The sequence below is a fragment of the Wyeomyia smithii genome, chromosome 1 (assembly GCF_029784165.1).
Source record: "Wyeomyia smithii strain HCP4-BCI-WySm-NY-G18 chromosome 1, ASM2978416v1, whole genome shotgun sequence".
NCBI classification, from domain to species: Eukaryota; Metazoa; Arthropoda; class Insecta; order Diptera; family Culicidae; genus Wyeomyia; species Wyeomyia smithii.
The window spans coordinates 195,324,973-195,339,042 of record NC_073694.1 but is presented as its reverse complement, the minus strand read 5'-3'; the positions used below and the strand labels follow the sequence as shown (position 1 = coordinate 195,339,042).

At 36.8% G+C, this 14,070-nt stretch overlaps 1 protein-coding gene across 7 annotated transcripts in view; it reads right to left on the bottom strand.

Annotated features, from left to right (window-relative positions):
- LOC129733949 (twitchin) overlaps positions 1-12,755 on the bottom strand; it is an 82,881-nt gene extending 70,126 nt beyond the window's left edge. For all 7 annotated transcript variants that reach the window (XM_055695578.1, XM_055695584.1, XM_055695583.1 and 4 more), the window contains exon 1: positions 12,610-12,755. The gene's annotated coding sequence lies outside the window, so the exon portion shown is untranslated. The remainder of the gene's footprint in view (positions 1-12,609) is intronic.
- Between the last annotated feature and the right edge of the window lie 1,315 nt (positions 12,756-14,070).

Below are 14,070 nucleotides of genomic sequence, written 5' to 3'. Positions count from 1 at the left end.
TATCTGTCCGATCGTGGCGGGCTAAATTTATCACCCGCTTGAGGGATAGATGGAAATGGCGAACACCCACCAGCGCTGTCCGCCGGGGCTAAGAATAAACTCCCGAGAAGGGGCCAAAAGTTGGTGGTTGGAAACCGCCTGTCTGGTACTGCATTTCCATTAGCGAGTCGACTGCATAACTTGGGCTACACTTGTGTTAATTTTGTCTCTAGTTTGAAGTATATAAGACACGAAGTTGAATTATATGATTTAGCCAAATAACATTATGACGGATTATAACGTAGCTAATTTGAAGATTTATTCATTTATTTTGCCGTCTAGCCATGAGGTCTCATGACTTCTCTAAGGTGGAGATCTGGTAATTGTCCTTATACATTATTTAGTTTAAAAAACAAAATTGTTCATTAGCACAAAATTAAATAAAAAAATTGTTTTATTACTAATTTAGAAATTGTAGTTTAGCTTTATATGTTTCAAAAACCGCTTTGGATTTCGTTTAATAGCCTTTGTAGAGAAAGCGATTGTTATTTATAAAATGGTTACTGGAATGATGGAGTTCCGTTGCTTCCTTGCGATGCTTAGTGTAATTGTAATATACCCCATCATATTTTAAAGTAAATATCTGATCCGCTTCATAGCTGGGATGAATTTTAAAATAGATTTTTTTTACTTTTCTTTTCGTTTCGAAACAAGTTTGAATGTTCGGCGATCGTCTGCGCCCCCATTTTCTTGAACCAGTGGAGTTGCATGGTTATTATTAAGCTGCAAACTAAAGTATGCTGCATACCAGAGCAACAAAGTGCTGGCTGACGTTTGATATTATGACAACCACTGCCGCTTGCGACACGAAAGCTGCCAGGCAACGAACGCACTACAATTCCTGTCTCGGTTGACGAAACTCGATGCACAATTTTGTTGCACAAATCGTTAAAATTGCCCCATCAGACCCATCATCTCACATTGCGAAACAACAACAGCTTCGGAATCGAATTTTCCGCCCAGCCTTCATCGTAAATTCCCTAGGCAATGACCGGTCAGAGTGGCGATAGATTTCACGCCCGACACTCTTCCCTCTCGCTTCAGGGAGGATGCAGAGGCAGTTCGGTATGCAACGTCTGCTGACGCAAGTAATTGAGTAACTGTTATTTTTAAACAATCCCTACTGACCGCGCGGGTTCCATTGAAGTTTACCTTTGGCTTCTGGCAGGCTCGAAATCGTCTGAGGAAAAATCCACTGTGGGAGTGAATGTGGGCACTGATTGAGTGTTGGTTGCAACATCAACCGGGTGGGAGATTTCCGAAGCTGCTAGTCAGGGATCAGCGCATTCTTACATTGTTGCCTCAACACGACTTATTTTTCGTTGGCATACGGTTAAGTGAGATTATCATCAAAAGCGGCAAGTTGAGATTGTTTTTATATAGATATCACAATGAGACACACTATAATGACCAGATTGTGGTTGGCTTGTTTTTTAATTGTAAAAATAGTCACGCTGTAGTCATGTTCTGATTAGTATCTCATTTTTTCCGAAATGTCATTTGGTAGGAATGCAAGCCAAGGCAGAAAACAGTGAGTTACATGTGGGACACGTGTTCTCCAATCTCTAATTGCTTACTGAAGATCTTAAGGTGATATAGTCTCATTTTAAGATATACGAAGATCTGATTATATGGTGACTTTTTGACGGACATCAAGATCCCGCAGTTAAAATGAACCATTTTAAAACGGTTTGAGATCCATTTTGAAGAATCTGATTAGATTGATTTTTGGATAAGATGTACTGGTGGCCATACACCGCGAGAATGCAAAGACAATTTTTCCGCCGCGTTCAGAGCAGATTTGTGCTCTTTTATGTTTTTTTTTCTGATCTCTAGTAAATTGGATTTTTAACAGCGTTCCTCTGAAATTTTAGACTTTATTACGAACTTAGTTGTTGAAGATGTTTTTTAAATTATTTTTTTTAATAAAGTTATTTTTCTTTTCTGGCCTAAAATATTTATTTTCGCTACTTTGTTGTTCCTAGAGACGTTTTCGGTAATTTAAAGCTTAATGTAAATTCACTTTTCCATTTCGCAGTGATTCAGGTCTCCATATCGGCTATTATCTGTTGGTGTTTTGTCATTTTCTTTTCTCTGGCTTGTGGAAACATTTCTTACAATGCTAAGATTTACTTTTGACCATTCAGGAATGTGATTTTGTGATTATCCAAAATATTCCCCTTTCTATGACGTGATTTGATTTTCAATTTGAGACAACCTCTGGTTTTCGAGCTTTCTTGCCAGAGCTCCACATTCCTGGAGCAGGAAGATATATCGAACGGTGTAATTTTTATTTGATTCCATTCGGCTATTGTCATCGAATCACGATTATCATTTTCACTGTCAAACGGGTTTCAAATTAAATTAATGACTGTTTAGATTGACGGAGAGACTGACGCAAAGTATGACTTACTCCCTTTATTCAGCGTGTCAATTGCGATGGCATCCATTAGGTACGTCATGCTGATTCCGATCAATGTTTTTGCTGTTGATCACTGGTGCCTCGTAACCACTCAGGTTTTTGAAACTGGTGTTAGTGTTCACACTTTTCCGAAGCAAGGTATTGAATGTAAAGTCTTTGAACAGAAAACAAACTATGCGATTTTCCACCGCCTGCTTTCTACGTCACATATCCTCCCGATATTTTTTATAATAACGGTCTGTGGGAGCACGGTCCCCCCACTCTACCCATTAATTGAAAGTCACTTCTTTTCTTTTCGAGCCCTTCAGCTGTCAAAATATATTCGAGCAGTTTCCATGTGACTCACAAAGTGCTCGAAAATGAAACAAATGTCAATTGGAAAGGGCTTTTTGAGGCTTTGTTTTCAGCGTTTAAATTCCTATTCAGCAATTTTGGGCCTTATTTGAGATTCTTGTCTGTCTCTTTTGATCCAAGAAACTTTTTTGAAGCTGGTTTCAGAAGAGGAGCTGATTTCATGAAATAATTGTTTTTTTGTCAATTCCCATACAATTTGCAAAAATGCAAAGATATTTCAACAAATTTTGTATTCGTCCTGACGGAATTACATCATCTCCTTCATACGCATTGAATTTGAAATGTTTGCTATCACATTCACTCTTGAAGAAATTCCCATCCTCTGCACTCATAGAGTAAACAAATTGAAGGTGGCAGCACCGTAACTCCGTCAGAGCGAATTCGACTGGTGAATAAATCGATAGATTTTCACTCACCTAGCATTAGGCGCAATCTGTTGGTTTTTTCAAAAATGATGAAAATAATGTTGAGGTAAAAATTTTTTTTTAACTTCTCTAGCACGGACAGCACGAAGATGGGTCAATAGTGTTCCAACTGGAGATGTGCAGACCTCACTCTAATTTGAGCCTCGAACTACGCATAATAGCAGTTTCAGTCCACCAATATATTTTTTTAGTTGTAACACCAAAATTTTAATAAAAAAATCAAATCAAACGACACTTTTTTCATGTGAAAAGTAAGTTTTTCAACATGTAACTTGGATAGTAATATTGAGTTTTTCTCGTTTTATGGACCCACTTCGACCACTACTTTGACACTTTGTGACATTTTTCGAACATTTTCCGTTTAGCATTGGGTTTAATCGTAGCCTGATTGTGTTCGTTACTAGCTTTGTATCGTTTATATGGTTTAATAGGCATGCCAAATTCCAGCACAATCGTTATATTCTACTCAAAACTCTATCAATTTACGATTTAAGCAGTTTTAAGGTACTATATTTTGGAGAGCCTTTTTACCCCACTAACACTTTATCCGAAAATCTCACATTGTGCAAATTGTTGCATTATTGCATAAATAAACATGACCTGAGAATTACAGCCCGGTGAAAGAAGAACATCGATACGAAATGAAATTACGCTTTTGCACAATGAGTTCAAAATTATGATCTAAAACATGTTAACATGGCACATTTTCCAAAAACATCAAATGAAAGCTTTTGAGTTTCGCTACAAAACGTATTCTTTGAATTCATTTTTTTATAGATATTAACGAGAGAAAAATAGTTCTGAAAATCACCATTTTATTAGAAAATGCGAGTTTATCATCATGTATCCTCGACAGCAACTTACATTAACCTGAATTTTGTAGTCTATATAAGGTAGAAAAAACATGCCAAATTTCAGGAAATTCGCTTCTCTTTACTCAAAGTTATAGCATTCTTACGTTTATATCAGTTTTCGGACATCAACGTCTGACCTTAAGTGTCTTTTTTGCCCATTTTGGACCAGACCTAGATCCTGATTTTTCTTCAACGTGATTTTTGATGCGAGCTTGTATTAATCAAGCTAATCAAGAAAGAAATGATGAAAAAATATTTTTTTGACTTTCCACAACTAAGTTTCAACATGGGCTCTAGCATAAAAGAAGCTTCCAGAATATTGATAAATAGTACAGAACAAAGTCAACTGTTAGCTAATAAAAATATTTTTATCAATAGTTTATGTTGTTTTTCCAGCTTCAAAACAAATCTTGAAAAAATGTATTTTTGAACACATTTGCGCAAAACGCTCTTCTCTCTATGGAAGAGAACATTCCCAGCTATCATATGCAGAAAACAGAATTCGTTTATCTCATCTTAGTTATGCGTAAAAAATTCTTATGTAGGTACTGAAAATCGAACACTTGGTCCATAATGGATTGAAAATTAAAACTTTCCTATTCTGATATATTGGAGTTCAGTCGACTGTCAAAACAACATTTCCAGAAGGTTGTGATTAACACCAGGGATGTTACGGATGTGATTTTTCAGACATCTGCAAGTACGGATGCGGATGCGAATATGTGATTACGGATGCAGATGTTGATGCGGATGTAAATTTTCATGCGGATGTTCCGCATTTGCGGATGCGGATGCGGATATCCGTTACAACCCTACTTAACACTGACTAAAAGTATTTTTAAGATAAATTTATTTAATCCATGAAATATTTCTAAGCAAATTACGTTGGAAAATAGTCCATGAATCAAGTTTAGGGGGTATTTGGATCTAGAGCCCGATAGTAATATTCCAGAGAAAAACTTCATTTTACAGAGTTGTTTCGTATTATAAATCGTCTATTCAAAATTCATAATGATTTTATATTATTTTCTAATAAAAATACTGAGATTTTATTTCTCGTTATTTTTTCTTAAAACTAGAAATAATTAATTTAAATTTGATCCAAAAAGATAAAAGAGTCGATCAACTGGTTCAATGCTTATGAATTGTTGAAAAAATGTAATATATCGAATAAAGCCGTTTTTACGGTCACCCAAAGCGCTTCAATTGAGCTGAAAATTTCAGGGATTGATCTTCGTCGAAAATAACACTGGTCAGTAAAAGTGAAAAAAAAAAGTGCTGTCCTAAAGCTCGAAATCGTAACCCTAGGAAGATTATTGCTTTTTACCCATTCTTGTGAATTTTGGTGCCCCTGACCATTACCAAAACGCGTCAACTTACGCAAGAGTTTGCATAGTAGTTGCTCGCCAGGTTCGTCGCTTCAACGTTATGTTCACGATGAAACTTTTTAAGTCTCTGAAAAAATGTTGGTTGCTGGGGGCACCCAAAATCACAGGAATTGGCTTTTTTAGTTCGAGCTTTAGGGCAACACCTGTGTTGACCAGTGTAATCAAACCCGTATTTTTTGTAAGGAGTTTAGGGTGATCTTCAGAAAGAGGTCTCAGTTGATCGATTTTCGCTCTTTTTGGATCACAATAAAGATAATTATTTGTAGTTCCATGAAAAAATACAGAGATATCATAGCTGTATGCTTTTGAATGAAAAACATATAGAATTATTATAATATTTTTTTATTTAATACTTTTCTAAAATTTCTCCATATAGGGCATTGTTCCATTATTCACCTCAGTAATCCGATATTCACTAAGAAAGCACGAATTAAACAAACAATTTTCACGAAATCATTGAACAAATTAAGAAAATATGCTTACGTGCTCTTATAGAATCACTCAGCATTGTATATTTAATAAACTTAGCTAAATTTATCCTGAATTTCGAAAAACAAACTAATTTTCACAACGCTTTCATATCCATCTCGAAACTTAAATCACTGCTCAATTATTCATCTCACGACGCTCCTGTGTTCATCACACTGTTAACCATGAATGAACCACATTATCTTGAATAATCGTAGCCGCAGACCGTAGTAGTAGGTTACCTAGGTATCCGCTGTAGTTGTTTACGTGCAAAATTGGTAACCTAGGTAACCACTGCAGTGCTGTCGATTTATGTCAAAAAAACATTTTCAGTTTGATTTTTTCGTATTAACAGAAGCTGATTTGGCAACTTTTGATTTTCTTCAACGCAGTGAAAACAGATGAAAATACATACAGTTGAAATTTAGGAATTGTAGAAATTCATCTCATATATTTCTGCTAATTCAAGCATGTTTTTGGAAATTTAAGGAGAACATTTCGAAGATTCAAGTATTCTTTGTGTAGTGAGTGATTTTGTTTATTGAGTAAAATTAAAAGTGGTCTGCTTGTGATGAAAACACTTTGGTTGGCTGCTGAACAAGTCTTGTTGTAGCCGTATAGAGCAGCGTTCTCAACCTGGGGTATGCGTACCCCTAGGGGTACTCGAAAGCCCTCAGGGGGTACGCGAAAGAAAAATCAGTAATGGCGGACAAAGCAATTTTTCTCTAAAATACTTCGTTTGTTTTTCAACCTTGCTCTTAAAACATGACTGCAGCAATCAAACAAACCATAGTTTAATTTTAAACCTAAACAAGACTACCACAACATGATCTACCACTACTCTCTCCCACTCTGCGAAAACATTCCAAGCCAGGGGGTACAACCGATATGAAAAATATCGCCAAGGGGTACGCGAACAAAAAAAGGTTGAGAACCGCTGATATAGAGCAATGCGCGGATTTTGTTTTCTGAGATAGGTGATTGAAATAAATGAGTTTTCAAGTGCAGATGACCGACTATAATGTCACATTTAGAGCTTTTAAGTGAGTTTTTAAGAATTTTACTTAATGAGAAATCTAAAGTGGACTAAAAAGAATCCATTCCATGGATTAGCAGATTGGTTTAGTTAGTAAATATGCGTTTTTTCCTGTTTTCAATTAGGTTTTCATGTTGTATGAGATGAATATATGGGCTGAGATGAATAATGGAACAGTTACCCTATAGAATAAATTATGTTCTTCAAATTGAGACCAATTGATATTTTTTATGTTTACCTGAAGAGAACGAGAACAAACAAATGAAAAAGGCATAGAGAAACTGCTAGCGTATCACTTTTTATTTTACTCACTAAACATAATCACTCACTACACTAAGAATACTTTAATCTTTGAAATGTTCACCTCAAATTTCCAAAAACAAGCTAGAGTTAGCAGAAATATATGAGATGAATTTCCACAATTCCTAAATTTCAACTGCGTGTATTTTCATTTGTTTTCACTTTGAACGTTGTTTCCACGTTGAAAAAAATCAAAAGTTGCCAAATCAGTTTCTGCTAATATGGAAAAATCATACTGAAAATGTTGAATTATTCCGACATAATTGACAAAAATCGACAGCACTGCAATGGTTACCTTGGTTACCAATTTTGCACGTAAACAACTACCCGTATTCTTCAGCTGTGATGGTTTGGGGAGCAATATCCAGCACAGGCAGCTCGCCACTGCTATTTATCGACAGAGGCGTGAAAATCAACAGAGCACTATATACAATACGTCATCGGAGACAATTTGCTGCCTTGTGCCAATGAGTTATTTGGAGAAGATTTTTTTTTCTTTCAACAGGATTCAGCGCCAGCGCATGAGGTATTATTGGTTGTTCAGAAGGGGTTCAAGGGAAATTTATGAGTTTTACCAGTACATTGGACTTCAGCATTTGGGATGCATGGTAGGAAATCTGAGTGAAGCGAACCATATGGTTTAAGACTCTTTTAAGAACCGTTTGGAAAAAATCTGGGATGAAATTATGCCGTCGTGCGTGCGGCATGTGTTAATTTTTGAAAGCGTTTGGAAGTCGCGGTCAAATGCAAAGGTGAAAGATTTTAGTTGAACAAATTCTGCTGTAACTTTACTACCATGTTAACCCTTAAATGCGCAATGTTGTTTTAAAACAACACTACTAAAAACGTTTTAAAATATACATATTTTGGTATTTTTTAGAAATAAAATTCATTAGAACAACTCTCTAGACTCTAACGAAAAAAGCTTAACAGCTGGAAGTACTTTATTTAAATGTTTTGTTTTTATTTTTGGTGTCAAAATCTCGGAAACGAAAAAAAATGGTGAAATTCCCGACTGGGGCTGACTGTCTTTAAAAATAATTTTTAAAATAAGGTTAGTGGTTAGTGAAAATGTTTGAATTATCAGTGATTATACTAACAAAAGGTCAATTTTAAAGTTACTATTAACAAAAGTAATTGTTTCGACTTTATTCTGCGATAAAGCCACAGTGTTGTTTAAAAACAACATGGTAATATTTGCACATTGAAAAGTAAATCTTTCAATTTTTTTAATGCATATTGGTTAGTTTTTGAGCAGTTAACCTGTTGAGCAAAAATTTTATGTTTTTAGATGATTTTTTAACATCCTGCGCATTTAAGGGTTAAAAGGAAGGGAAAATACTCATCAGTTCTACTTTTATGGCTTAAATGAAGTGTATTACTTTCACAGTGTCACCCTGTGAATATTGAATTTCTCTAGTATTTCAATAAAGCCAGTGTTTTGAGCCTAAATGAAAAAGTTCAAAATTTTTAGCTCTCGTGCCACTGTGGCACGTGCTGGTCAAATGTACAGTTGCGTAGTTTAGTCAATGATAAATTTCCCGACATTCCTTCGCCAGAAAAAAAGCGCTGGTACTAGCCACCTTGTTACCTGAGGGAAAAAACAACGACGACCACAGGGCAGCGTAGACAAGAAAAAACAGGAAATAACGATGGAATTTTCAAAGCTAAAAAACAAAAAGTTAGAAAAGAACAGGGAGAAAATCGATGAAGAGAATTATTTCTCTCCGGGGTTTCACTATAATTTGTTAAATAAAAACAATCAAGCAACAGATTTGAATCTGGACTGTCGTTCTTTTTTTTCGCACGTACGGGGACTTATGTATTACAAGTCTATGGCGAATGTCTGGAAGATTAAATTAGTTTTTCCAATCGGGCCTCCGGAAACCGTGTCCCAAAGTGTTGACCACTTTTCTGACCGATAGAAAAAAGCATAAAATTTCCGATGTTGAAAAATCTTGTTTGTTTCCAAATATCCTAAAAAAGCAGCGATCGCCGAGATCTGATGTTTCAATTTTCTGAAAGTCACTAATGAATTGAAAGACAAAAAATCGATGTTTTCAAAAAAATAAATTTTTCGGGCTTATACCAGAACTCGCGAAAATCGAATTCGACTATCTCATATCGAATAACTCATGGCATCATAGTGAAACTTTGACCGCGTTGAGGCTACACATCCCGAAGTCCGATGGAGTTGAAGTTTTGCATAGGGACTTTTTCGAGAAGACGAAGCTTTAAATTTTTTCCCATTTTCCATTTTCCACTCTCATAAACAGTATCCCTTAAACTCCCTTCTTGGCTATAACACTGACACGAGGTAAGTGGAAATAATTATAAAAAATGCAAAATTTAGGAAAACTTCGGAAGATAATTGGCACCAAAGTTATACAAAACAGAAGCAACAGAAGAAACTGTGAACTGGTCACATGTTATTTATCTCGCGAATTTAGGTACATTGGAACAAAAATATTAAAAAAAAATTGACAATTGTGGGCTGAGCATTGTCACAAAAGAATAAAAATGGGAGGCAATTAAAATGACACTAGAAAATTCATTATTATTGAAACATAAATATGAAAACAATAAAAAAATATATGAAAAATCGATGGGTAATATGATGAAACCTTTAAACAGACAGATAAATTAGCAGAAAAAATTCTGAACCAACCTCCATTATAAAAATGATTGAATGGAATGGTAGGAACATTTGAACACTAGAAAAAGGTTCCACAATTAAAGCCCCTTCACAATGTATTCACTCGAACAAGCTAATGTGAATAGCATAGCCCTCTTTAATGTTCCTTTATCAAGAAAAGTGCGTGAAACTTGACATTTTTTATTTTATTTTTTATATCTCTTAAATTAATATAACTAATAACTCATGTTAATTCACAGTTTTTGTGTATTCACAGCAAATTTTGTTACCCGTGATAAAACCGATAAACCACTGTAAATATTTTCACTGAAACTGCTACAACTTTGGCTACGATACATATTAACAAATTAACATATTATGATTTATTCTTTAGGATCATTTCTGCATACTTTTTCCCGTGAAACCTATCGTGATCTTCTAGACATCTGTATGTACTGCTCATAAAATCATAACTGTCCCACATGAATTTTAATCAATTTTGAATTAAGCACAAATGTAGCTTATTTATATCTTAGTTCGTCTATAAAAACTTTCTACAAAAATCTCTTGAACTGTGCCATATGACAAGTGCATGAATAACAGTCCCATATTGATTTTATTACATTATAAACGTTTTCTTTTTATATGAGCCAACCAAAATCATAATTATTTGGTTCGGATTATTATTGCATGTTAGAAAACAAGCTCGTTTAGCACGCATTTCTCTCGATTGGCCCTAAATGCACGTTTTCCAGTAGCAGTTACTGGAAAAATACCATTAGAAAGCGCTATTTTTCTCCCCGCATCAAATCCACCCAGTTTTTCTTGATACTTTTTTAAGCGTTCTGCTAAAATACCTTCTTCTCGCATCTCTTGCTGTAGTTTGTTTTTTTGTGAACAAATAATAATGATGCATACATTAAAAGTAATGTATGTTATGTATATGAAGGTAAACCAACCCTTACTGAAAACTGTTTTTCTGAGCATGGACTTGAATAACATTTATTAATGATGTATCAACAGGCTTACAACGTGAACTCGAAAAAATCAAATGGTTTCATGATAACACATTTCTGTTGAAAGAATATATTTTAATATTTTTTACTATCAAACTTCGTTTGTAGTTAAATTGTGAAAGTAGCGAAGTTGAAAAAAAAATGTTTACTAATTACGCCTCACCAGAGCATTGCGATACACTTTGAAAACTTTTATTTCAGAGCTTGAATTGAGATTTCAAATATGTGTCATTATGCAATTATAATCAAAAATAGTTTTGTGTGAATAGCTTCAGTTCAAGAACATAACGTGACGAAACGTTTGTAGTCTTTGCCGTTTCGATTCCAGCTCCCACCGAAAGTTCACTGCTAACAGTAAAAAGTAAACATTCTAGATACTCATCACCGCCGCCCGCTGCTCTCTTCCGAACGATGCTTGCCAGCTTCCGGTGGCGCTCATAGTTCCGGCTGCTAGCGCTCGAACTTCTTCGTATCCACAATCTTAACATAGATGCGTGCGCAGCTCGGTCTGGCTCGCACTTTTCGCACAGTGTGTGTTTTCCTAACAATTTGCCTTTTCTCCCGTTCCCAGCAGAAGGCCACCCAAGCTAGCAAGTTTTATGGCACGGCACAGTTTTCCGACTTTGATCGGGGCCAATTTCTTCCTTTTTGTCCTTTCTTCTTCCAAAATTTCCACACATACAGACACATACAGAAAGACAAGCACACACCGAAACGCATTTTTCGCTCACACGTTCGCTTCGGATCGGCGAAATTTTCATCGCCCCTGCACTTGTGGGTGTCTAAAATTTTCTTCGGCTGCCCGGTTTCATCGCTGCTGACGTCTGGCGTGAAAAATGTACACTAACACTGCGCCAGCAACATCACATTTCTAGCGAATTCTCTTCATTTTAATCGGACTTGCCACACTCACTGTCTGCAGAACTGTTACGTAAGTCACTGATGCTGCTGATATCCAGATCCTTCATTCATGGTACCAGGGCGAACCCGGTTTTCCCCTTTTTCTAAAAATTGTTTCGATAATCTATTAATAGCTATTGGACGGTCGTAAATTTAGTCTTCATGTTTACACCATATCACTGTAAGCATTGCTAAAAATCGAGCAAGTCGAATGTTATATAACCTTCTCTGTAATCCACAAAATTCTTTCCTCACGCTCTTGATCATACATTCCGTCGAACTGTCAGGAATAATTTTTGCTAAGATATTTCTTATTCACCCAGTACACCATCGGAATTCATTGTTCCACCCACAAGTTTTCCACACAATGTAGCACAAGGTGATGAAATCACCTTCGAGATTCAGGCGGCATTGATGTGAGAATATTTTGCACTTGCCACCGCACATTTTCAACCGAGCACAAAATTTTCACCAAAAATTACTCTATCGGGTGCGATGATTCAGCGCTGAAATATTTTACCTTCGCAACAACAACAAAAAAAATATCTCTGCTCTTATTATAATTTAATCTATAAATGGCATCTCGTAGTTATTTTTCAGTGACGCTTTTTCACCGAGAAAACTGCCAAAAAGTCTGGCTTTTACAGTTCAATCAGCCTAATTAGTGTATTGCTTTTCGATCGCAGCACCGCCGCCGATTTCCAGACGCAAATCTCTCCAGCCGTACCATATAAGGAATAAATTGGACCATCTCCAACTAGGGCCCACTTACTTTCACTTCACTTTAAAAAATTTTCACAACTGCCTCCTAGTGTTCTCCGTGTGGGGAGTAGATTTTCCACCTTTTCCTTCAGACTTTACGCATCCGATGAGCTTAACTCGCCGACTGAGCCGTGTTCGGGTCTGACCGTGCGGTATAATTCGACCGATCGCGCGAAGTGGCGCAAAGCTTACGCCTAGTCCCACCCGTCGGGATCGGGCCCACCATCGGGTAGCGATAGCCGAGTGCGACCCGAGCGCTAAAAATAGTCCTACGAGATCTAGATTAAGTAATGAGAGCGGTAAAAATAGGCTCCACCACGCTGCTGTTGTCTGTTGTGATGGTGTTGCTATGTTTTTTACCTCCTTTGCTTTCTTTTCTACATTGCTACACTTGTGCGCGATGGAGCGCGATGTCGGACAAAATGGTTTTACCGCGCGAAGGTGGATTAACCACGTGCGGGCAGTGCTGCCAGCTGTGAATGATGAGTCATTTTGACGTTGGACTAACGTCTTTATCGAAGTTAGGCACCTGAATTTGAAAATCTAGTAATTCAACCGGGGAAAACCAGGGAAAAGTGGTCAGGTTTTGAGCGCTTATATATCAGTCATTTCTTTTCAGAATTTCGAGGTTTTGGCATCAACCGATCAGAAATTCTTTTACGGTTGAATTTTTGTAACAAAAATAACCTATTGTTCGAGATACACTATTGAAAAATTGATAAATCACATCGATTGTCTAAATCATACCGAGCAACCAATCACCACCTCTCTTCACAAGCACAGTCGACACTAACGGATACAACCGATCTGACTTTGTAAACAGTCTCGCAGCTTTCAACCAATAACGAGCTCGCTTTCGGTAGCTGCAACAGGTGTTTCAACACCGTTTTAAAATGCTTCTTTTATCATTACCACTGAATAGATTCTAAACACCAACGGCTTGATTGATAGGGGAAATATTGCGCAAGATTGTCATATAATAATTTAAATATGTTTTCGATACTAAACTAGTTAAAAGTTGTGTTAAAAGTCGTGCACATTCAACCAATCACAAGCTCGCTTGTCCTTTGCACGCGGATGGATTTTTGCTTTGGGCTATATAATAGCCTGTTTCGTCTCATAGCAGTCATCAGTTAACAAGTGAAAAGCCACCAGGCCGGTCTTGTATAATCAGCAGCGGTGGCTGATTCCAGCGGCCAAACTGAGCTACAGCAGAACCAGAGCGGTGGTATCAGGCAGCAGCGGCGGAGGTAGTGGGAAGCTGCATTTCTTCATTCAGTTCGGTGCTCCTTCGATCTGAGTTGGACCCCACCAGCGGTAATCCAATTCAGATATCGTTGGGTGAAAACGTTGGGTGTGTGTGCAGTGTGCACATATAGCGTATGTGCATCTGTATTGCTATGACATTTGCGATGATAGGGATGGCGCTGTTGCGTGTGTATGGCTGGCTATTGCGTGTGTAAGACACTAG